Source organism: Mus pahari, chromosome 17 (genome assembly GCF_900095145.1).
Source record: "Mus pahari chromosome 17, PAHARI_EIJ_v1.1, whole genome shotgun sequence".
Taxonomy (NCBI): domain Eukaryota; kingdom Metazoa; phylum Chordata; class Mammalia; order Rodentia; family Muridae; genus Mus; species Mus pahari.
Genome location: NC_034606.1, coordinates 43840227 through 43862557, shown reverse-complemented (window position 1 = coordinate 43862557; position 22331 = coordinate 43840227). Strand labels below are relative to the sequence as shown.

At 55.0% G+C, this 22331-nt stretch overlaps 1 protein-coding gene across 5 annotated transcripts in view; it reads left to right on the top strand.

Annotated features, from left to right (window-relative positions):
- The window catches only part of Elfn2 (extracellular leucine rich repeat and fibronectin type III domain containing 2), a 49030-nt gene that overhangs the window by 4182 nt on the left and 22517 nt on the right, over positions 1–22331 (top strand). Inside the window, exon 1 of one of the 5 annotated variants that reach the window (XM_029548251.1) lies at positions 4079–4189. The exons of the other annotated variants lie outside the window; for them this stretch is intronic. The gene's annotated coding sequence lies outside the window, so the exon portion shown is untranslated. Of the gene's footprint in view, positions 1–4078; positions 4190–22331 lie in introns of those variants that run through there. 5 annotated transcript variants of the gene reach the window in all.

Below are 22331 nucleotides of genomic sequence, written 5' to 3'. Positions count from 1 at the left end.
TGTGTGTGTGTGTGTGTCTGTGTGTGTCTGTGTGTGTATGTGTGTGTCTGTGTGTTTCTGTGTGTCTGTCTGTGTATGTCTGTGTGTGTGTGTCTGTGTGTCTGTGTATGTGTACACACGCATGTGAGTCCATACTTCCTGCTCTTTTCAGCCTGAACGTCTCATCTTCTGAATTGTGTGAGAGCCAGTTCAGAAAGTGAGGCGGGTCCGAGAGTTACAGTCTACCCACCCTGAGTTTGGGTTATGTCTTGAGCGCAGAGAGGACAAGACCCATCCTCCCTGTCACCCCCTCTCTTTAGAGGACTATGGGAAGCAACTTCCAAGAGTTGGTGATCTGTCTGCTCTGAGACAGCCCCAAGCCTCAGACTTGACTCAGTTTCTCTCCTGAGTGACACCTTTCCCCCACTACAGTCCTGGGGTCTTGGACAGACAGAGGCCAGGACCGGCTTGCCTCTCTTCCTTGCCCTTCTCATGACCTGGGCAGGGGGAGGGGTGTGTTTCACAGATCTGCTTGCTCTCTGAGCTGTTTCTGGTCTGTCTCTCCCAACTGCCTGCCAAACGCCCTGGTCCTCAGCAACTGCTCATCAAACACATCTTCCATCTACCCGACGCTGGTTGATGTGGCTCCCATTCGGATTGTGCTCACATATGTCTGCTGTTCACCCAGGGAGAACAACAGGCCCCGGGCTCAGACAAGTGCCTCTGGAGAGGGGTCCTAAGCCTCTGGCACACAGTAGGGCTTGCTTGACAGCTGGTCTTCATTAGTGAGTGCCCTGACTAGGAAGGGCTGGTGCAGGAGGCTGGAGGCTGGAGGCAGGTGCTGCGGAGCCCCAGGCCGGCTGGTGGAGCTGGGCTGCCTTCTGTTCTGGGCAATCTAGAGCTCCCTTGAGCCGGCACCTGCTCTGTGCCAGAGGAGCATGAGAGAGTCTTTTCTTCTTCTTTTTTTTCTTGTTTAATTTTGGTCAGAGGATTTTAACTGCCAGCCTCTGGGGGTGGGAGTGGGAGCCCGACCAGGTGGAGAAAGCGTGTGTGGGCCAGGGCCATGGAGGTAGGGAAGCACGGAGTGAATTTTTGAGAAGGCAAGTCTAGACTTGTGGTTTGGGGGGTCGACCATACAGGTCGGGTTGAGAAAGCGTGCACCAAGTATGCTGATCTCTAGTGTCTGCTAAAGTGTAGGCTCTTAGGCCCTGCTTGACATGACTTTGGTTCTACAGGACCCTGAGAGGGTCCAGGAACTCCACTCTGATGCTTTCCTTAACAATCAACTTGTTCATGTTTGCAGTGGGATGACAGTGTTGCTGTGGGGGCAGGGGGGCTGTTACATGCTCCTTCGGGTTTCTAGGACTCTTCCCAGGCAGCAAGGGCATCCTGGTTCTACTGAGGGGCCTGAACTCAGGGCAGAGCCCTGCCTCGGGTGACACAGGTAGATACGGACTGACGGTCTTTAGCTTGCCCTGGCTGCTGTTCTGCACGGATTCTGTGAGCCCCTCACATAGTCCCTAGACGCCCTTTGGTAGCATCACTCTTGATCAAGAGGATGCAGTCTGCCGTCCAGGATTTGAGGTGGCACAGCCAGAAAAGCCAGGCCTTGGAGGCAGAGCTGGAGAGGGACTGCCCCAGCACCTTGGACAGAGCATCAGCTCCAACACCGAGGTGGGCCTGCGACTGCGCAAAGGGGTTCAGAGCCAGGAAGGCGTCCCAGAGGAAGTGTGTATCCGGTGGGCCGGAGCTGGTCCCGCGGGGCCCCGCCGCCTCAGTCTCATCTTGCGGCTGCCGGTCCCCGCCCGGCGTCTCCCGCCCCCGGCTCGGCCGCCGCTTTCCGCCTTACTTCCCTGTGCTTAGAATTTGCAGCCGCAGCCGCAGCCGCTGACGCTCTCGCAGCCAATTTCACGGGCTCTGGGCTCCGCTCGGTGCGCAGGATGGAGAGCCGCCGGCGGAGGCGGGTCCGGGTGGGGGTGGCGGTGGGGGTAGGGATAAGGGTGGGGGTAGGAACGCAGCGAGGCCGGCGCGTCGGTGGGGCAGGAGCGTGCCCTGCTCAGACGGGGATCCAGCGTGCACCCCCTGGGGTATACTGCAGAGGGTGCAGGCATGGTCCACTGTCCTGGGGTAGCGTGACAGGTGCGCATTCGACCCCATGCCTGGGAGGGGTTCCCTGTGTGGGCAGTCTTGGGGACATGTATGTGTTGGCGTGTGAAACTCTGTAGGGTGTCTTGTGCACGGGGGCGTGTTTGTCTGGGTGCCTTTGGCAAGTCTGAATGTGTGAGCAGCCCGCAGTAGGGGGCTTGTGTGTGTCTGTGGGTGTGCTGATGTGTGTCTCTGCAGAGTCCCCAGGCGTGTTGACACAGCTGTGGGGCTGTGTGTTGGGACGTATGCCTATGTACGAGCTCTCCCCCTGTCCAGGCTCTGTGGGCGTGTTGGTTCTGTCTGAGTGCACCGTTTGGGTGTTTGTCTAGAGTGTGCCGAATGGGAGGGTTGCAGCCCTCGCTGGCCAAGGGTCTCAGTGGGCCTCTGCAGGATTGGGAGTCATTCTCTCACCTTGTTCACCCTTTCTCCCTCTGGGTGGGGGTGAGGGAACCCAGGCAGGCAGGGCTTCAGTGTTTATGTTCTGAGTGTGAAGGCTGCCAGTTCTGGGCAGGTCTACATATGTTTGTGAATGGCACTGGTGAGGGGGTGAGGTGTGAGCCCCTGCCTGCGTGGGAGGTCTGGGAGTGCCATCTGGGCTGATGGAGGATGTGGGAGCAGACAGGCGAGGGGGGCCCTGTGAGTGTGCACAACACGTGTGTATACATTCGGAGGCAGAGCTTGGGCCCCACCATCCCTGTTCCCGTTGTGCCCGTGCAGGTAGAAACACAGACGGTGTATGTAAGCCCATGGTGGGAGACCGACAGGGCAGGGGAGAACTGTTCAAGGGGCGTGTGTCTGTCATGTGGAATTCTGAATGAGAGGGGGCGTGCAGGGTCAGGGCTCATCCTTCCTGGCTGTGGACAGGGTGTGGCTCCAGTTGATGAGAGGGGCTGGGCATTGCCGGTGATTTGGAGGACCGGGAGGAGGGTGGCACAGGTGGGCACTCAGGTGAGGTGAACACTATATGTGTGGGTCCTGAGCGTTACTGTGGGTGTGTAACTGTGTGGCCGTGCCTGGGAGTGAGGGGACTTGGGAGAGTCAGGGACCCCGTGGCCAAACTGGAGTTCCCAGAAGATCCACCCATCTATTGATCAACGTTGATCATCTATTGATCACTTCTGCCTTCTGACTTCTAAGATGTCTGGTGGACCCTGGCCTCCCGCTCTGCCCCTAAACTCCACGGTGTACCTTAGAGAGTTCCCAGTCTGCCTAGGTGTCCTGAGGCCCTAACCCTCCTCCGGGGCTCCTCCCCCACTGGCAGACTCTCTTCTCTCTCTCACCAGTTTGCCATATTGCTCCATCCTTCACCCCACTCATCACTATTCCTTCTTTTCCATCTCCCTCTCTAGCTCTCACAGTATCTCTGTGCCTCTTCATCTCTCTCCCCACCTCTCTATCTCGGCCTCTCTCCATTTCTTCCCACACGTCTCTGCCTCCTTCTCTCTGGCTATCTTTCTCCATCTATCTCTCCTTTCATCTCTCTGACTTCTCTTCATCTCCCTCCGTCTCTTTCCATCTCCCTCCATCTCTCTTTCTCCTGTCTTCATCCTCTTTAGTCTCTCTCCATCTCTCCCCTCATCTTTGTCTCTCTCCATATCTCTTTATCTCTGTCTCTCCCCCAAGACCTCTCCCCCCATCCCACCCCCCCACCATCTCCCAGCTGCCACAGCCCTCCAGCTCCATCTCTAGATCTGCCTCCATCTCTCTCCCTTTCCCTCCACCCCTCCCTTCCCTCAGCCTCTTCTCTCTCACACTGATATCATTTGTGGTATATGCTGTTGCCATGGGAAACCTAAGAAAGAAGTGAGTGTACCCTTCAAGACTTCAGCATTTTCCCTCCTCCCTCCTCCCGCTGCCCCCTCCCTCTCTTCCTCTCCTCCCTCCTCTCTCCCCCTTGCCTCCTGGCAGAGCGGAGGACTGAGGAGGACTGCTGTGCTGGGCCAGGACCCAAGACCTTATTGCCACCGCTGCTTCCGGGGCTGCCTAGGGGACCTCCTTCTTTGAGACCCGGGTCAGGGACAGAGCCTCACTGGCTGCAGGGGCCCCCTTTGCCGGCAGACATCTGGTAAGGACAGGGTCCTTATGACTGTGAGTGTGTGGCTGTTGTGAGCACAGCTCACATGACCTGGCCTTGCAAACCCGTGATCTAGCCCAGCTTCAGCCTGCCGTGGGTCCCTTCCTGTCTATTCCAGACCCTGCCCCCAGCCATGGGCACCCTAAGCTTGCCTCTTCCTGGCTCCCTCTCCCCAAGGCCTCAGAGGCTGCTGTCAAAGTGGCAGGCTGTTGGGGGCTGAGACAGTCTTCACGGAGGATGAGCAGAAACCCCCACTTCCAACCCCTTGGTAGCTTAGAGGCCGACGCTCGCTGGCCTGTGCAGAGGATACCTGTATCTGCCCGGAGTCTGGGTCATCCTCTGGGAAAGCCTCTTTTCTCTGCAGTGGGAGCTTTTCACTAGAGTGCAGGCTAAGGAAGGGTCTAGGTGAGAGCAGAGATGCTGGCTTTACATGTGTGTGGGGTCTGATCCTGTCATTGAATTTTAGAGGTGGCAGGGAGAACAGTATGACACTCCAGGAGGCCTCAGGCAGGCAGGCAGGCAGGCAGGCGGCACCAGTCCAGCTTAACTGTGCCTGGTGGCTTCCCCCGGAGAGGAGAGGGCTGTCAATGTCAGCAAGGCTGTGTTGGTGGTGGCCACGTGGAGGGAACTGTTGTCCAGGCAAGTGGGGCGGGCGCTGAGTGACGGCAGTTGCTGTGGTATTGTGGTCTCCATGGAGAGAGGAGGAGACAGGGAGGAGGCTGGCTCCCTGGGTTCAGTGTTGGTGGTTGCTAAGCAGAGAAAGATGCTGTCTCTAAGGTGTGGTGGTCTCCACGTGGAGGTCTGATGCACACTGAGGTGTGCAGGTCTCAGAAGGGGCTTCTGTGGGGAGAAGGTGTGGTGGAGGAGTAGCAAAGAGGGGCTTCAGGGGACTCCATGTTGTCACTATGGGCTGTAGTGGGTATTTGGGAGGGGGAAGTGCTCTTCCATGGGTGGACCTGAGCTTCCTGTCCCTTCTGTCCTTTCAAAGTTTCCGTTTGTTCTCTGAGGGGACAGTGGCTTTCCTGGACCTCTCTTAGCCCCTCTTTCCTCAGAGCTGTTGATCATCCAAGTCCCCATCTGGACACAGGTTTCTGTCTTGCTCCTGTACCCACCATCCCAGGTGCCACACTGTGGGGATATGCCATGGATTTCTGCCTTTGAGGTCCCCGTTTTACAAGTTCATTGTGCGAGGTCACCCAAGAGGCTCAGGACCCTGGTGGCCAAACACCCAGCTTTCAGGCCCTCCTCCTTCCCCAGGGGACCTGTCTTGGCCTCTCCCACTGCCCAGGAATTCCCTGGAAGCAACATTTCCTTGAAATAATAACAGGAAGTCGCTGCGGAGAATGCTGGACTCGTGGGTCTGTCCCACGTGCTGTGACCCTGTACTTTGGTTTTCCCCTCTGTACAAAGTGTGTGTGTGTGTGGGGGAGCATCTGTGAAAAAGACATCTGTCTCGCAGGACGGCTGTGTGGGGGACATGCATGGGCACCTAGCATATACCTAGTATGTTTCTGGGTCATAGCTGACTCACAGCAGGTGACACTGTTACTGTCCTCCTAAAGGTGACTTCAATGTGATTTTCTGCTATTTATGGAAGCCCAGTGGTCTTGTCCCCAGAGATCTGCCTTTGTGTGTCCCTGTCCCTAGTTCTCTAGGAATGGGAGCAGGGTCCCCTGGGGCCAAGGAGCATGGAACCCCGAGTACTTGGAGACTTCCCTGCTGGATCTTCTCCTGCCTGCTTTGTGTGCGCTCTTATTAGAGGGTCTTATTCACAGCTATTGCCTGAGTCCCTGGTTTCTGCCTCCCTTCTTGGGCTTCTGTGTTTTGAGTTTTCTCAACCAGCCCTGGCCTGGGTCACTGCCCACCCAGATGGCCTAGGAAATGCTTAGCCCGTCTACTTTCTTAGCACCCCAGGGACATGAAGACAAAGGACGGAGAAGGTGCCTACAGGGGACACTGAAGTCACAGGCAAGATGACTATCTTTCAAGTGACAAGGGTCTTGGTTCAGGTTCTGATCTGAGATGCTTGACTTCAGCACACCGGTAGCAAGCCCCTTGCCCCTCGCCCCTCGCCCCTCGCCCCTCGCCCCTCGCCCCTCGCCCCTCGCCCCTCGCCCCTCCCCGCTCCCTCCTTACCAGCCTGTTTTTGTATTTCAGGTTGGCCTAGGGAGGGGGGAGGGGGTTGTTTCTGGGCAACCCCAGATGGTGTTAAGAGGGACCAGTCATCCTTGGACTTTAGTTGGGTATTATACCAGACTTAACATGGGGTTAAGCTGAGGTGAGCCAGGCAGACAATGGACAGGAGCCCAGAGCTGGGGACTACCGGACTTAGGTGGTCTCTCAAGGTACCATTTATGGCCTGTGGGATCTTGGGAGCTGCAGTTTCCTTACCTGTAACAGTGAGACATGCAATGAGGATGACTTGAGATGCACTGGGCTATGAGGAAGACATCTCAAATTCACAGGACGACTGCCCAGAGGCGGGCGACTTAGCTGCTGGCCATTGAGTACCTACTGTCCCCAGCTGTGTCCCTGGGTTCCGGGTCTCATCTTACTCACTGGGCTTTGCAGTGACTGGCTTGTCTGTCCTTGCTGCTTCCTGGTTGGTCATTCCAGTTGTCACTTCTTTGGGAAAGCTCTCCCCACGAGTCAATGTGGCCTCTCTGGGCCTCCTCTCTCTCCCTCCGTATTGCCTGCAACACTGCCAATAGTGCTTTTGGTTTATTTTTCAAAGTTGCTATTTTACGTGTCTGGGTGTTTTGCCTGAATGCATGTATGTGCACCATATGTGTGCCTGATGCCTGAGAGAGCCAGAAGAGGTGGTTGGATCATCTGGAATTGGAGTCATAGATGGTTGTGAGCCACCATGTGGGTGCTGAGAATTGAACCCTGGTCCTCTAGAACAACTGCTGTTCATAACTGATGAGCCATCTCTTTAGAAACTATTAGGTTTTTTTTTAGTGTGAATGTGCCTCTGTGTGTGTGTGTGTGTGTGTGTGTGTGTGTGTGTGTTCAGGTGTTTCCATATCTGTAGAGAGCAGAGGACATCATTGTTTGTTGTTTCTCAGACACAGTTCAATTTCATTTCCTTCCTCCCTTCTTCCCCCTCCCTCCCTCCTTTCCTTCCTTTTCCTCCTTCCCTCCCTCCTTTTCTCCCTTTTCCCTCCCTCCCTCCCTTCTTCCCTTCCTCCCCTCCTTTAAGACAGAGTCCCTCACTGGCCTAGAGCTCACCATGTAGGTTAAACTGCCTGGCCAGTGAGCCCCAGGCATCCCCCTGTTTTTACTTTACCAGTAGCAAGATTGCAAGCAAGTCCATACTTTACTTTTTTTTATGTATGTCCCGGGGCACAGACTCGGGTCTTCCTGTTTGAAGGTAAATGCTTCCCTGAGAGTTATCTCTCCAGCCCAAGACACCATTTGTTTGAGAAAGGGTCTCACATAGCCCAGGCTCGCCGTGTAGGTGAGGATGACCTTGAACTCCAGATGCCCTGATACAATCTCCTGGGTCCTGGCATCACAGGTTTGGAATTGGTGCCTTTTTAGAGACCTGTTGGTTTACCCTCTGTCCCCCTAACCCTGTGGTGTATGGGCTCCCGAGGGCAAGTCTTCAGAGTTGCCCCTGCTCTGATCCACAGCCTGTGTGGGGTCTGGCATACAGCAAGTCGCTATGAGATGAGCGTTTGGGAGGGTAACCCTGCCTGGCAACCCAGCGGGTCAGTCTTTTCTACCCAGTTCTACGTGGGGGCTGGGGTGGGGGTTGGGATGGACGCAGGCTAGCTGGGTCTAAGGGATTGCTGGGAACATGTGCCAGGAAGTAGGTGACAGGCCCCAAGTTTGAGCCTTGAGCTGACCGACCCCTGATCTGGGGCTTCCGTCTGTCTGTCTGTTGGGCTGCCCAGTCTTTCTGGGAGCCTCATGTCCCAGGCTGGAAGGTTAGCCCTTGACCTGGGGCTTCAAAGGCAAAGTCACAGAAGGCTTTTGGATGAGGAAGGCTAAGGGAAGACTTGGTGGTAACAATCAGAGCTGTCAAAAGCAAGTCGGGAACCATTCTGTGTCCTCAGTTTATGTGACTGTAAAATGGGGATCCTCAGTCAAGGTCCTCAGGACACAGCCACCTTTGGCTTTGATGTACAGGTTTGGCTTTGAGACCCCTTCCCCAGAGTGGGAGGGTAATATCTTCAAGAGCCACCTAGTCTAGCAGTGCTCATAGTGTCATTCCTCAGATGCCATCCATCTACCTCGATTTCTAGGTGGCTTCACTCCCTCTTACCTGGCGTTCACTGACTTGGTTAGGTTGGTCAAAAAAGGAGCCCCAGAGCTCTGCCTGCCTCCTCCTTCCCCACCCTGGGATCATAAGTGGACACCTCCAAGCTGGGCTTTTTATAAGGGTTCTGGGCATTGAATTCGGGTCTTCACAAAGCAAGCATGTTACCGACTGAACTGCACCCAAGCCCGAGGCGTTGATTTCTGAAAAGGGACATTTCCAGTGTACGGGACAGGTCACACTGTTCCCTGCAGGCTTGGGTTCTGTTGTGCCTCGTTATGTCTGGATGCGGGTGGGGATGGGGGTGGGTTGCTGAGAGAACCAGAGAACATCAAAGAAGAGAGAAAGGGGGGTTATATCATCATCATCATCATCATCATCATCATCATCATCATCATCATCTCTGTGTAGACCGGGCTGTCCTGTCCTGGAACTTACTCTGTAGACCAGGCTGGCCTCAGACTCACAGAGATCCCCTTGCCTCTGCCTCCTGAGTGCTGGGATTAAAGTCATGCCACCATAGTCCAGTAAGCAGCTGGTTTAATGGAGCCCCTGCTGTCTGCCAGGGACTTTCCATAGGTACCACACCCCATCCAGCACAGGGGAAGCATCTGAGCACACGGAGGGCAGGGCAGTTGGGAGGGGAGGGGCTGAGCCAAGCTCGGAGCTTCCTATTAGAAGAGAAGTTAAGAATCCAGGTTTGGGAGAGGTCTGTCCTGGTTACCTGGGCAGGGGCTGTGGTGTTAGTAATGCAAAGATGGGCTGCAGCGTGCTCAGGCCCATTTCAGAGCCTGGACAAGGGTGGTGAAACAGACAGATGGCCCCCCGACTTGGCTGCCAACCCCACTGGCAGCCAGGCCAGGCAGGGAATAGATCTGGCCTTGTGTGCAGTGTCCCAGTGTCTTGCTCAAGACCCCGTTTGTTTGGGGAGGAGAAAGGGGGGACTGTGGTACCCAACAGAGGTGGGATTCATAGATGGGGCCTGGCAAGGAGGGTAGCCTGCCTGGTACTGGCCCAGCCTGGAGGGACGCCAGGAGGGAGGTAGGAAGAGGAGGGAATTGGGTGTGGCACTCAAGAGGGGGCCATGTGCACAGAGGGCCCAGGCAAGATGTGGGCGTCCCACTCTGGTTTTCTCATCTGAGGAAAGGGAGTTCCCTGCGTGAGGGGGTAGGGCTTCCTCTTCTAGCATCACTAGTCTGAGGGTGGAGGTGCTGGGGGTGTTCTCAGCTAAGCTTGTTCTTTGAGTGTGGGAGAGGCTGGTCCCCTTGTCTGTAGGCTTGCTGAATTCTGGGGAGACTCCTTGCAAGAGGCGGCCCCTGGGGACTGCAAGGGGGGTGGTTTGGAAGAGGGACTGCAGCTAGGTTTCTGCCATTAGAAATAAGACACTGTACGTTAGATCCACTTTAGAGACGCTAGTCGCATGCGTCTTGGTCTGCCATGGAAGGGATGAAAGGAGGTAAAGTTGGAGGCAGAGGGACACAAACACACACACACACACACACACACACACACACACACACACACGCGTGCGCGCGCGCACACACACGCACACGCACACACACGCACACACATGCACACACACACACATGCACATACACACACACGCACACACACGCACACACACATACGCACACGCACATACACACGCACATACACACACATGCACATACACATATACACACACATGCACATACACACACATACACACATGCATACACACATACACACATGCACATACACACATACACACATGCACATACACAGACACACAAACACATGCATGCACACACAAACACATGCATGTATACACACAGACACATGCATACACACACACAATCATATGCACATACACACGTACACACACACAAACACATCCACATACACATATACACACAAACATGCAAATACACACATACAGGCACAAGCACACACACATACACACACAAACACATGCACACACACACACACACAAACACATGCATATACACACATACCCACACAAGCACACATACATACACACACAAACACATGCACATACACACATACACACAAGCACACACACATACACACACAAGCATACACACATACACACTCATACACATACAAACATATACACAAACACACATACATATGCACTGGGGGGGGGGTTGTGGAGAAGGTCCACAGGGTTACCATGCCTGTGCCTGATGACTTCTAGAAGTTGCTGTAGATCTCCCTCCCACCCACCTGGTGTCCACACTGAGTCACAGCACAATTAACCCTGCTGTCGTGGTCATCAGCATAGAGGGAGTAGGGGAGGGACTGCAGGTCTCCTTCCTGCCTTTCACCTTGCAGAGTGACCCTGGCTAGTTCCACACTGTCTCTGAACCTCAGAATAAGAGGGCAGCTCTTGCCCTTGAGAACAGTGACAAAAGTCAGTGGTTCCCCTCTCCCCCAAGGGCTGGGCCTTGAGGATCCTGTGGGGAGCCAGAGCTCGCCGGGAACAGCCCCATCCTCGGAGGAGAGGGGTGTAAAAGGAAGTCTGCAGAGGAGAGATGGTGGCTCATGAGCCCTGGATCTAGGCAGAACCTCCATGGGCAAGCCTTTTCTGTACTGCCAGACGCTCAGGAGGGCTGGCAGGGGTGACAGATTAGAGCTGAGAAACTCCTGGGTGATGACGTGTGGAGTCGCAGGAGGAGTCAGGGACGGGGGCCCACACGTCAATTTCCGACTCTACCCATAGCAGGCTGCCTGGCTCCATTCCTCACTAGCCTGAAGTGGTGTTCTTCAGTGCCCAGCCCCACCCCTGACCCAACCAGGGCTCCCAAGTTCTCACCATCACGGACATGGCCTCTGTGGCCAGTGCTGGAAACGTGGGGATGTCAGCCTCTGTCGCCCCCTCCCACTCACAGAACTCACTGCCTGTGGAACAGGGCCTGCGAAGATGCTGCCTTTGGAATGGAAGTAAGGACTTCACCCTAGCTCTTTGCCCCTCTGTGACTTTGTGGTTCTGGGAAGATCACACTTGGTAAAGGGGATCTGGAAGTGTCCCCTTGGTAAAGGGGATCCGTGCTGTTTGGGGGATCGAGCAGATAGAAGAGGAAGATGGCGTATGTCTGCTCCTCGCCAGGCACCTGCTGGACACCCACCTGCTGCTGTCTGCTTCTTGTCTTTCTGATTTGGTGACTGCGGGGCAGCTTCGAGCAGGTTCTGAGCAGAGCGTTTCTACTGCTGCCTCCCGGGCTCTCCTGCCTGCCCTGTCTACTCCCCAGCTGTCTGTCCGGAGCCCTGGGTTCCACAGCCTTCTCTTTGGAGCTTAGCCTGAAGGGAGTTGGATTGATCTGTGATGGATGCACAGTGGCCTGGGCAGTTTTGCTGTGTGTTGGCCTTGGGCTGCAGCGTATCCCAGTCAAAAAAATGTATGGGTAAACAACCCCATTTAAGCCAGGGGGCTGACACATGCTCCTGGAATATGAATAGAAAGGACTAGACTGCTGTCCCCAAGTCCCCACAAGCCTGCCACTGAACCTGCCTTTAGCCCTTCCAAACTAACACATAACAACTTTTTCTCCTGGATGGGATCTATCACTCACTGTGCCTGGGTACACACACACACACACACACACACACACTGAGTCCCTGTTCCCGTTCCCCTCAGTTGTAGCAGAGCCGCCCTCCGCTTTACTTGAGCTTTGGTGTGCCAGGTTTCTCTCTCTCTGCTTCCCTGCTACGGGTAGCCAGGCACGCCTCCTTCCCAGGGCAGGCCTCTTGGATATACTCTGGCACCAAGGTTGTATAGTTCTCAGAGATCTGCTTCCAGGACTGTTGGGCATCTGGGCTCCCCTGGTGCTTTTTTGGTTGAGCACACACAGGACCCCGTTTTGGATGGAGTTCTTCCCTGGCTGCTTCTGAGGAAGGACGGTGTGGGAGCAGTGTTTCCAAGTGCTGGGGGTCTCTTGCAGTCCCTGCGTGCCCTGACTTAGGCTTAGGGGTGCTCAGAGGAGCCTTTTCAGGACCCGGTGGCCTGGGGTGTAGTGGGAGAGTGCGGCTATAGTCATGCTGTGGTTTTCCACAGTTGAGGTGGGGTAGGGAAGATGAGTGGTAGTCGCCAAGAAGAGGGAGGAGGAGGCTGGAGCAGCTGTATGGATTTAGTCCTGCCATGTCCCCTGTGTCGTCTCCCATAATTGTCCTCAGTGTCTCTTTCCTCGTTAGGGTCTGAGCTGGGAAAGTCTTGGGAGTTTTGTTCTCTAAGTTAAACTGGGGATTTGCTTTGGTCAGGGAAGCCAGAGCCATGGTTTGAGCATTGCCTCTTACTCTTTGTGGGACCCAATTCTTGGGCCACCCAAGGATCAGGGGGAATTTATTATTATTATTTATTATTATTATTATTATTATTATTATTAAAATGATTCAATAACACCTATGCTGGGCACTTTTCTAAAAAGGTTACAGGTGTTTACCATGCCGTCAGAATTTCAAGAAAATAGATACTGTTATCTTCCCACTTTACGGAAGGGAAAACCAAGGCACAGAGAGGTTAGGAATCCTGCCCACCATCAGTGGTGGAATTAGGATTTGAATAACCTAAATCCTTAGCTGCTGCCTGTTGCTTTGTGTGCTAAGTAACTTTGGTGGTCTTGAGAGCTGAGAATCAGATGGGTTAGACTGGGTTCAGCCTGGCCTGTGACCCAAGTTGTAAGTGTCTGGGAAGAAGGCCTTGGCTTGGGTGGGTGTGACAGCTTGCGACCAGATTACGATTGAGTCCTTAGCTTGCCATTCATCAACTTAGGGGAGCCTCAGCTTCCCCATGTGTAAAATGGGGCAGCAGCAGTCCTTCAGTAGGGCTGTTATGTGAACCTGGCATCAAGAGACCTGTGGGGTCCTAGGCACACGGTAGGTGTTCAACACATGTGATGGTTCTATGACAGTGAGAGAGCATGGCAGAGTTGAGCTTGCCCTACAGTGTCTGTAGCAGGGCTATAGTTAAGAGTGGAGGGGACGCTCACAACTCCTCAGGGTGTCCACATGCTCACCAACACCTCTGGCGTGAAGCTGGGGCTAGGCCTGGAATATCACCTGCTGCTTGTGACGTAGGCATTCCAGCAGCAATGGTAGACAAAGACGTGGCCCAGCGCTGGGCTGTTGCTCAGTCGGTAGAGTGCTTGCCCAGAACACAGAAAGCCCTGAGCTCTCTCCCAGCACTGATAGGCCACATACGGTGGGGGAGGCCCCCAACCCCATAACTTGGGAGGTAAGGCAGGAAGATCCAAGTTCAAGGTCACTCTCAGGGACATAGAAAGTTCAGGCCAGCCTGGGCTGCCCAGAAATAACACACAGTGATCCGACTCTAGGGTCATTTGTCTCCCGATTTTACCTTCAGCTGCCTCCTGGCAGAGCCCTAGTTCAGAAGAGCCAGCAGGGGTCGGCCTGGGACCTGTCTCAGTCTCATCTTTGTTCAATACAAACACAAGTGTGCATACACTTGAGAATGATCACACCATAGGCTGATTGGAGGGCTTCACCCTGGTTTCTAGCCTAAAAGTATTCATCTCTCTGCCAAGTCCATGGGCTGGGTACGAGCTGGGGTACCTGCCTCCTCCCAGCCTATGGCTGAGGTGGGATGGTCTCAGGATGGGCAGGAGTCCTGGGAGGGTCCTGAGAAAGTGGGACACTCTCACTGGTCTGGACTCAATGCTGGCTCCTTATCTCCTCCACCCTGCTACTTCTGGCCCTCACAAGCCTTTTTTTTTTTGGGGGGGGTGACATTACCTAGGACCAGTGTCCCCTTACCATCCCCAAGGACAGCATCCCTGATGCCAGGGAAGGGTGGTAATAGGCACAGAAGTCTTTTGTGAGCACCTACTATTTGCCAAACACTCACTGTGTGTTGAGCACCTACTATGTGCCCATTTATGCCTGCCCTCCCCAGACTTCCCATGGGGAGCACCCAGCCATACTCACCACCCCCAGCCTCTGTCTCCCTAGCCCATTGACCAACTCAACAGCCCCTCCCTCTGCCCTCTGCATCCACTCAGTTGGGGAAATGGGGGAAGAGGGACCCTGAGCAGTCCGCTCTTTCTCTGATGGGGAGATGCTGAGTCGGGTGCTTCTGGGGGCCTGGCTGACAGGGAAGCACCATAGCTTGCCCCTCATTGCGAAGTCATCTGTCCCCTGCTCCTGTCTCTATAGCCCGGTGACTGATGATAACCGCTATCATCAATTGAGTTCTTACTATGTGCTCTGAGCAAGATGCCTTTTGGGCGTCACCCAGTCTTCAGGACAATGGCATGGGACTCGGGGGGGGGGTGCCTTGTCCAAGTCACACAGCTAAGAGGCCGGACAGAGCCCTGATCACTGCCGCCACAGGCTCCATCCTGTGAGCTGCCCGGGGAGGAGAAATGAAGTGGATAGTGATTGCGGCGTGAGTGAGTGTGTGAGTGAGTGTGTGAGTGAGTGAGTGAGTGCACACTGTTCTCTTTGCTTTTAAAGTTTTTTTTTTTCTTTGAGGCCATAGTCCTGGAACTCACTATGTAACCCAGGCTGGCCTTGAGTTTCCAGCCTTCCTCTTGCCTCTTCCCCTGACTGCTGAGATGTGCAGCATGAGCCACCATTTCTGGCTTACACGCTTTCTTGTTTTATGCTCACGGTGACCCCTGTGACCATGTGCTCCATGTCTTTGCTTTCTCCACCTGGTGCTTAAAGAGTGACAATTCCAGGAGGGGAGGGGTGACTGACGAGCTCTGGCCTTTCCTTCCTGGGTTCCCTGAGGTCAGGTTTATAACCCGGCTGAGGGGCCTGGCACATAGTAGGTGCTCAACACACAGTAAGTGTTCAGCACATAGTAGGTGCTCAGCACACAGTAGGTGCCTGGCACACAGTAGGTGCCTGGCACACAGTAGGTGCTTGCCACAGCTCAGTTTCTTGCCTTTTCCCTGAACATGTAGCGCCTGGAGCTGGCTGGGGAGCTGCGGGACACAGCTTGGGTAACATCCCAGTCCCCAGTGTTGCCTTTACCTGCCAGTGACACCGGAGAAGGCAGAGTAAAACTGCACTACAAGGGCTGGGGCAGGGAAGGGGGGGAGGCTGGGACTCGAACTTGAGGAGTTCAACTCTAAGTAGTGTTATGTAACCAGCACCAGGGCACCAGAGTAAGCTGTCACTGTCCCTAAGAACACTCCCCAAGCCTTGTCCTCACCCTCAGCCATCACCTAGGCAGTGCTACAGGCTCCATGCCCCTAGAGTTTCTTAAGCAGAGTGCTGCGGACACTCACGGGCTCCATCCTCCCTGCCCTCCTCCGCTGGAATCTGGCTCTGGCTCTCAGGTATCAGTTGTGGCCACTGGCCGACCCGAATGTGTGCTCTGAGTCCCAAAGCTCAAGGTATCGCTGCTGGCCTCTCCCTCTACACCGTGCCCTCTGCCCCTTCCTGAGGCGCCCTCCTCCAGGGTGGAGCCGGCACTCTGGTGAGCCCTCTTGGACCTTACTCTGGGCTCCCATCCTGTAGGCCACCAGTCTGTCCTCACATCTCCCCCCCCCCCCCCCTCTCTCTCTCTCTCTCTCCCCCCCCCCCCCCCCCCCCCCCGCCTGTTTGTCCCATCTGCTGCCCTTGCTGCTGTTCCTTCCCCATCCTTGCCTGCATCCTCACAGCACCGCTGACTCTTCCTGCGCCTGTCCTCAGGACCAGTTCCCTGGCATTTACCCGGCTGCGCACTGTTTCTGGGCCAAGACCTAGATGCCTTGTCCCAGCGTCTGAGATCTGCCAGGACATGGCCCAGGCTTCTCACTTCCTCGGGGTCCCGTCTCCCGCTCACACGCACCATCTAGTACTGGGATAAGCTCAGCTCTTCAAAACGGCCACCTTCTGAATACCACTTTACCCTAGGTTCCCTGGCCAGAGTCCCAATGGGTGACATCCTCTCTGACCCTAGGGTGGACAACGCCCACAAGTGACCTGAAGAGGCCACTGTTGGTAGGCAGCATCTGCCCACTCTGCAGATGGAAAAACCAAGGCTCCCGTATCCCAGCTGGCACTGGGCCCCCAGCCTTTGCTTTTCTGTCCTGTGCTCTCCTCAGTGTGCATGTGTGTCTGCACGTGTGCACTCACGTGGGGGTATTCTGGCTGCTGTCTACGTAAGGCGGTGTTTGTGCTGGATTGCAAGCATATCCTCCAGGAAGGAGGATTGGGGCTGTCTCTGGGGTTCAAGCCCTCTTTTTCTGTGGGTGGTGGGGATGCTGTGTGTGAACCTGGGGGACTGTCACAGTCCCCCATCAACCCTTGGGACCACAGACTCCCAGTTTCTCTCGCTTCTCTCCCCTTCTCTTCAAAACAAACACCCGCGAGCCCAAACCGCCCATCCAGCCAAGGCACAGATGGAACCCAAGTTGGAATTAATTAGTCCTGTTGCCAAGGCAACTGGGATCCAGTCTTCTCTCTGGGCCCACCCCTCCCTCCTCAGGCCCCTCTCATGTTTCCACCCCTGGCTCTGATCTTTACCCCTGCAGCTTCTGGGGTGGCTTCGGGCCTTCTTCCATAGTCATGGAGGCAGTGGTGAGGGGTTCTGTGAGCTTGGAGCTCCTGCTTGCCCTCTCTTGGCTTGGTGGGACCTTGGGCAAGTCCATGGACAGCTGTCGGCCATATTTGGTTTGGTAGGACATATGAATGGAGAGACCTGTCTGTGGGTGGCAAGTGTCACGGTACTGAGGGATGGAGGGAATAGTGGAAGGGTCTAAGCTTGAGAGATCATGGGAGACTGTAGGTGTCCACAGGGATGCCCAGTCAGTGGTCCATGATGGATGCTTCTAAGAATCTGGCATTTCCGTGCTCTGTGACAATTATGGGATGTCCTCATTCCCAAGAATGGGCTCTCAGCCTGCCCCTCCATCCTGACCGTGTTCTTTCTCCTCCGAGTTGCTCCACTACCTCTGTCTCTCGTTGCCTCTTTCCCTCAGAGCCTCCTTGGACTCCAGTCACCAGGCAGTGTCCCCCATCTCTGCCCATGGGTGGGCCCCACTCTGATTTTCGTGACACACAGCATACCACTGGTCATGTATGCAGGGTCGCAGCGATCTGCCCAGTCCTGACTTTATAGTCCCTACTGGCCACTGGCTATTTCTTGTGACTTTGATGGATACAAGCCAAGGGTGGGTACAAGCCATGAGAGAGGCCCTGGAGAAGCTTGAGACACATCATAGTCAGCCAGTCCCTCCTCCCCTGTTCCCCTGGCCTGGGGGGGGGGGAGCTCTGAGGCAGATTATCCTAAAAGGGACTGGGTGCTGTCTCCTGCCTCTTGCTGGAAGGTGCCTATTGGGTGTGCACAGCCAGGGCTTTGAGGGCCAGGCGCTCAGATCCTCTCAGTGACTCTGAAATCTGCTGCCTGGACTGGTTGCTCTTCCTGTGGGCTGGGAGATGAGGGAGAATGTTGCTAGAGTATCTGAAACAGACCTGGCTGTGAGGTTCAGTTTGGTTCATAGAACCAGGCACTGTGAATGGTGGCTGCCTTAGGCTTTTTGCGGAGGGAGACTCAGCACAGAGGACATGGGGACTCCAGGGAGAAGGAGCCATCTTTACCTTCTTCTCTTACCTTCCAAGCCCTCAGTCCCAAGACCATCATCTGGGAACACATGAGCATTTTCTTCCAAGCCCCTAGGATGGCTGGCAGTGCGGGCTTCTGCTTAGCCACCCTCTGGGTACACCTCTCCCCCTGGCCTGGTGGGACAGGGAGAAAATGAGCCAAGTCTGGTGACGATCCTCTCCCTCGGTCCTCTCACTTGGGACCTGTAGGTTGGTCACCACCCCTCTCTGTTTTCCTCATCTTTCAGCTGTGTGTATGTGCACGTGTTTGTGTGTGTGTATGTGTATATGTGAGTGTGTGTATGTGTGTGTGTGTGTGAGAGAGAGAGAGACAGAGAGAGAGAGAGAGAGAGAGACAGAGACAGAGACAGAGAGAGACAGAGAGAGAGAGAGATGTTTGATTGAAAACTCATTATGCAGCCTTGAAGCAGGGGTCTCAGGTAGCTCAGGCTAACCTTGAGTTTCTGGTCTTCCTGTTTCCACGCCCACACTCTGGGACTGCATGCATGTGCCATTGTCACTGGCTCCGGAACAGCTTTTGAGATACATCCACCGTGAGTGACGAACCCTGCTGTCCATAGAGGCTGTGCCGTGTGGAGCTGCCCATCAGGTCTGAGTCAGGCAGTAGGGTGTAGTGGGGCTTGCAGCCAGCTCCAGTGGTCAGCCAGCTCTGCCTGATGGCATGGATGCTGGAGTTTAAATCCGCAGAGCTAGCCAACACAACCAAACTGCGGGCTGGGCTGTGTTTGGAGCTGCCAGCCTGCCCCAGAAGGCAAACTCTACAAATGGATTAGCTGGGGGAGGTATTTAACTCTCCTTTACATAATAACAAGGGCTAACATTTATTGAGGGCTCACTCGGTGCCAGGAGAGTACTAAGCACTTACTGGGATTATCTGCCTTGATCCTCACACCCACCCCGAGGCAGACAGGATGCAGTCACTATCCTACCTTGTCGTGGAGGCAATTAGACCACAGAGACGTTAAGTCTGGAGCCTGAGGTCACACAGCAGCGGGAAGATAGCACACTTAGCCCTGTGCCTTCTGATTTCCTGTGTGTGTGTGTGTGGGGGGGGGTGTCCCCCTCCCCTGCATCCTCCCAGGGCAATCGGGAAAAGAGAGAAAGGCAGACCCACTTGTCAGGGAAACACTGGAATCTGCAGCAGCTTCTCATGTCTCTCACTGTCTCGGATGTTGGGGGGTGGGGAGGGAAAACAAAATCAAGCAAACGCAGGGTGTTATGGGGCTGAGGAAAAAAATATCTTACCTTTTTTTATGAGCTTGCTAATGTTTGGGAAGTTACATATGCAGAAATCCATACCCCTCGTTTGTATGTGAGGGCTGGGGCGGGCTCGGTCCTCCAGGCAAGGCTGGCCTCTGCTCCTGTCCAGTGCTGGCTCGCTTTGGCTGGTTTCAGGTGAGTTCATGACCCAGCTGTGACCATGGCTCCTGGGTCACCGCTGGGCTCAGCCAGTCCTTTACTGTGGCCAGGCCTCCTCTTGGCCTGCTACTTCTGGGAGCCTTTGACGTCAATGCCATCAACAGTGACGTGGCCCGTAGATCAGAGAATGTTCTAGTAACTTTCATCAGAGGCCCCAGGACTTATCAGAAAGCCTATAGACTCCTGGCTTTGCTGCCTGGGAGTGATGGGATCTGAGGCCTGTTGCTTCGAATCTCTGGGCCTCAGTTTCCCGGAGGGCAGTGACAGGATGTGCCTCCTAGCCCTGTGGAGAACATGGATAGGACAGCAGCTTGTCAGGCAGCCACGCCCCCTTTGCTGGGTGATTCATGACTTTCGAAATCCTTGTCTTCCATGAACTGGAGAGGAGGTGGATCCCTGCTCTAGAACCTCATTCTGACCTGGTCTAGGATGCGATTCTGAAACCCCATAGCCACCCCACCGTGGCCCAGTGACAATTACTGGTCTCTAGTGGATCTCCTCAGGAGCTGTGAGCCTTTCCATGCACAGTGCCATGCCTGTCTGCTTTTCAGGGGTCCCTCACTCCTGCCTGAAGGCAAGGCCTGGAGGGACAGAATGAAAACCACGAGTGACTTATCATGGCGACGTTCACTATTGACACCAGAAGTCTTGCTCTGCAAGTATGCCCATTTGTGAGGATTCGGGCTGAGCCCTCGCTGGATCTTCCCAAGATAGGAAGATCCCACCAGGGTGGGAGCCGGGAGCCACGGTGACAGGTGACAGAGGTGGGCAGGGTGTCAGGAGCCTGTGGTTTTATAGATGCAGCCCTTGCTGCCACCTGTTCTAGTTCTGTAGGTAAGGCTTATAGAGTGGGGAGTGGGTTTTCTTTCCTTTAGGAGTGGCCCCCAGAGGAACAGGATGCTGGATCACTCCAGGAGATGTGACAGACCTGTGAGCCAGTTTCCTGTCTATGGCCATGAAAAAGTCAGAACCTCTTCTGGTGACTCTGGGATATGGGCAGCTCAGACTTGTTCTCTAAGCACCTGCTCAGAGGCCCCACCCAGCCTGTCCAGGCAGCTCAGTCCTAGGAGCCCCAGGTCACCAGGGAGGGAGAAGGCGGCAGATACCTCTGCTCTTGTTCCCAGGTGTAGGTGGGTCTTCGTCTGGGTTTCCACATGGGGCCTCTCTGGGATCAAGGCTGCTGACCAAAGAGGCTAATAACCCACCCTCTCTCTCCATGTCTCTCCATGGGCTTTGTCAGGGCCTTTAGGGTGCTGCCTCCCTCCCCAGGATGTAGACACAGAGGGAGTACCAGTCAGATGCTAGTCAGGGTGTAGGCATGACAGGCACTTAAGGTGTGTGACCCTAGAGGTTCGTGGGGGTGGAAGAAGTGGCTAAGAGGCCCACAGAAGACTGGGGAGCCCCTCAAAGCTTAGGGCAGCATGGGAGAGGCAGCTCTGCAGGGCCTTTATGGAAGAACATTATAGAAGGAGTTGGGGGTGTCTAGAGGCCAGTAGACACAGCCTCTGCTACTGGAATTCTCATGGCTAAGGAGGAGAGCAGGCTCAGAAGGAGGGAGGGAAGCCTGGCGTGTTGGAAGACTTCCTGTAGGAGGCAACTTGGAGTCCCTGGTAAGGGATAGCAGTTGCCAGTACAGTGAGGCTGCAGAATTCTGGGTAGGCCAGGAAGTATGAACAGATGCTAGGGTTAGAGCCAGAGATGCTTACCAGCGGGGAGCATGAGGAAGGCCCAGAGGATTCAGCGTCTTCTAGCAGCAGGGAACATGTCAGGCGTGCAAGAGCTGTGATGTGGGTGTGGAGTTTCAAGACCAAACATGCAAGGGGAGAGCAGAGGGATTGGGAGTGGGTGGGATGAAAAGGGGGCTTGCAGCTCACTGGAGAGGGCTGGAATAGGGAGGAACGGGATCAAGGGAGGGGCCAAAGCAAGGGACGTATTCAGAGGGCCCAGCACCAGCAAAGGGGGAGGATGGTATACATACATACATACATATGTGAGCACATACATATGTGAGCCTGGGAAAGTATATGTATATGCATGACACAGACTAGATTGCATGTATATGTATTGTGGTATGTGTACACATATGTGTCATATAAGCACAGGTATGCAGATGTGCATGTGTGGCATGTGCTTACATGCTATGCACATGCATGTGCCTAGCATATGTGTATGTGTATACGCCTCTTTGTGCGGGGAGTAGTTTGTGCTTAGAGTATGTAGTTCTTCCAGGTTCTGCCACAGGGGCCTGTCAGATTCTAGGAGGCACCAGGTGACCCTGAAGTCTAGGATGGCGCTCAGTTGGCTGCAGAGATCCAAGACCGTAGCCTGAGGCTGCAGCCGTAGGGGGCTTCCCCGGTTGAAGGCGGGCAGGCAGGGGCGGGGCAGCTGCCGCACCTTGGTCGGCTGGCTGGCGGTGCACAGGGAGGGTAGGGTGCCTGGATCGGGTCCAGGAAGGACAGAGGGCTTGCTCCTCGGGTGGAAGAGAGGCTGCAGTAAAGTGGCTGGAGTTGCTGCTGGCTGTACTGGCTCACAGGCAGAAACAGCTGGGCTAGGAGCCCAGCATCCCAGCTGCTTTTGAAGGGTGAGAGGGAAGGGCAGAGCCAGAGGGGACCTGTAGAGTGGGGGCATTGTGCACGGTTTGAGGTCACCACGCGTGGCATTGCATGGCTAACAGGTCTGGTGCCCTAGTTAGGGCAGCAGGGCTCTGAGCAGGCTTTTGTGAAGGGGACCCTGAAAGGGTCTGATTCACAAGGTGCTCTGCGGCCCTCACTGCTCTGATTCATCTAACATTGTATCCCTAGAGACCCATGAGAAAGTTGGCTCCGAGAAGCTGTGCAGGCTGCCCAAGGTCACACAGCTGGAGGCTTTAGAGCAAGGCTG